This window comes from Apodemus sylvaticus, chromosome 2 (assembly GCF_947179515.1).
Source record: "Apodemus sylvaticus chromosome 2, mApoSyl1.1, whole genome shotgun sequence".
In the NCBI taxonomy this organism is placed as follows: Eukaryota; Metazoa; Chordata; class Mammalia; order Rodentia; family Muridae; genus Apodemus; species Apodemus sylvaticus.
Genome location: NC_067473.1, coordinates 6,037,301 through 6,040,076, shown reverse-complemented (window position 1 = coordinate 6,040,076; position 2,776 = coordinate 6,037,301). Strand labels below are relative to the sequence as shown.

Here is a 2,776-nt window from a genome sequence, read left to right as displayed (position 1 = left end):
AAATAGTAGCTAATTGATTTTCACTATCATTTTCATGAAAACAACCAGTAGCTATCATTTTTTTGTTTGTTTAAAAAAAAGAAATCTCAAAACCAAATCCATTACAAACATATGAAAAATGTTTCCATTATAGTAGTTTCAAGGTTTTCCTATTGAAGTGATTGGGATTGAACCTGGGACCTTGTGTACATGCTGAGCTCAGTTTGATAATCGTTTTATGATACTTGATCTTGTCTGCAAGGTCATTGCTATATTTTCAATCTGCCAAGAATGATTGTTTTTGCATTGACTGAGCTGTTTCCTTTCTGCTGTTTATAGAAGGCCACCATTTGGAACTTCCAGTGTGAAGGCCCTGCAGAGTGGAGTTGTAGGAGACATGTGGGGACAGAAAATTAAACTGTCAGGGAATTCAGACCATTGCGTAGTTGTCACTTGAATGAACCTGAGCCATCTGGTTTATTGGATCAGCTGACAGCAGAAGATGCAAACTAGTGTGGCACACGTGAAACGGTTTTCTGGTAACGCCAAAGGGCAGACCCACAATTCCTACCACTGGATCTCGGCCCCAGAAGACAGATGTGCAGAACAAGAATGTTCTCGTCAGGATAGAGACTACTCTGATTACAGCCAGACGGACAATGAACGTTCTAAAACTGAATGCTCTTGTGATGACAGCACGGAATCATGAAGAAGGGGCCGAGAAAAACCCAGAGAAAGAGTTAGAGATGCATGTCATCAGAAATGGTCCCTGAAATCCCCATCTCCTGAAAGAAGAAGCCCAGGCCAAGGAGTGACCCAGAGTTCTACTCAGGAAGAACCTACAGGGAAGAAAACAAAGAGGGATGAGCTGGACCCACTGCTCACCCACCCCGGGGGAGCATGTATTCCTCCCACAAAGCTCAGGAGGATGCAGGAACGGATTACAGATAAAAGCAGCTTAGCATATCAGAGGATGAGTTGGGAGGCACTGAAGAAATCAATCAATGGTCTCCTCAACAAGGTCAACATCTCCAATGTAAGTATCATTGTCCAAGCGCTCCTTCAAGAGAACATAGTCAGAGGGAGAGGATTGCTGTGCAGATCTGTTCTACAAACACAGAGGGCTTCTCCAATCTTCACTCACGTCTATGCAGCGCTGGTGGCAATAATCTACTCAAAATTCCCATGGATTGGAGAACTGATGCTCAAGAGACTAATTCTTAACTTCCGGAAAGGATATCGAAGGAATGATAAGCAACTCTTCCTGACTGCTTCAAAATTTGTGGCACATCTTATTATCCAAAATGTGGCCCATGAGGTTCTGTGCCTGGAGATGCTCACTTTGCTTCTCGAGAGACCAATGGATGACAGTGTTGAAGTGGCTATCAGCTGCTTCAAGTAGTGTGGTCTCAAATTAACCCAAGTGTCACCAAGGGGATCAGTGCAATCTTTGAATGCCTGCGAACCATTCTACACGAGTCTGAGATGGACAAAAGAGTTCAGTACATGATTGAAGTGATGCTTGCTGTTTGGAAGGATGGATTCAAGGGCCACCCTGTTATTCTGGAAGGACTTGATTTAGTGGCAGAGGACGATCAGTTGACACATATGCTTCCCCTAAAGGATGACTACAGTCCAGAAGATGTTCTTAATGTTTTCAAGATGGATCCTCATTTTATAGAGAATGAAGAGAAGTACAAGGCTATTAAAAAATAAATCCTTGATGAAGGAGACAGTGATTCAAACATAGACCAAGAAGCTGGAAGGAGTGAAGCTGAGGAGGAGAAGGAGGAGGAAGTGGAGGAAGGAGAAGAAGAGGGAGGAGGGCAAAAAATATACATGACAAAACTGAAATCAACCTAGTCTCATTTTGCTGTACAATCTATCTTGCCATTCAGTCAAGTTTAGATTTTGAAGAATGTGCACACAAGTTGCTGAAGATGGAGTCTGCTGAGAGCCAAACAAAAGAACTCTGCAACATGGTACTTGATTGCTGTGCCCAACAAAGGATGTATGAAAAATATTTTGGCTTGTTGGCTGGATGATTTTGTGTACTGAAAAGAGAATACATGGAATCATTTGAAAGTCTTTTCAAGGAACAGTACCACACCATCCATCGCTTAGAGATGAACAGATTGAGGAATGTTGCTAAGATGTTTGCTCACCTTTTATACACAGATTCACTTCCCTGGAGTGTTCTGGAATGTATAAAGCTGAGTGAGGAGACCACGACATTGTCTAGTAGGATTTTTGTCAAGATCTTCTTCCAGGAACTGTGTGAATACATGGGCCTTCCTAAGCTGAATGCAAGGTTAAAGGATGAAACTCTTGAGCCATTCCTTGAAGGACTGTTACCCCGAGACGACCCACGCAATAGCCGGTTTGCCATTAACTTCTTCACATCCATAGGCCTGGGAGGTTTGATGGAGCTTTGACAAGGTATTTGATTGTATTTTATTTTGTTTAACTCTCCATATATCAGTACAAATGAAACAATACCAAAAATATGGCATAGAAATGCAAATGATCTTTAGAGCAAATACCTTCTAAAAAATAGTGATCAGAAGGGAGATGTTAAGAGTCAATCACCAAGGTCACTGTCACCTGGCTACCCAATTTGAACAATAGGAGGGACATGCTTCATTCTTGCAGGGATGGTTATACATGAACACAAGAGCTATGCTCTTAGTTGGAAAATTTGAGCAATGATCCTTTTGTTTGTTCATGCTATCCCCAGTTTGTTTTGGCATAAGCAGCCTGCAAACTGTTTCAGAATAGAATTGTAGCTCTACTTCAC

At 42.0% G+C, this 2,776-nt stretch overlaps 1 pseudogene; it reads left to right on the top strand.

Moving 5' to 3' along the window:
• The first annotated feature begins 481 nt into the window (after positions 1-481).
• Positions 482-2,414, top strand: LOC127677238 (pre-mRNA-splicing factor CWC22 homolog; annotated as a pseudogene).
• Positions 2,415-2,776: the final 362 nt, after the last annotated feature.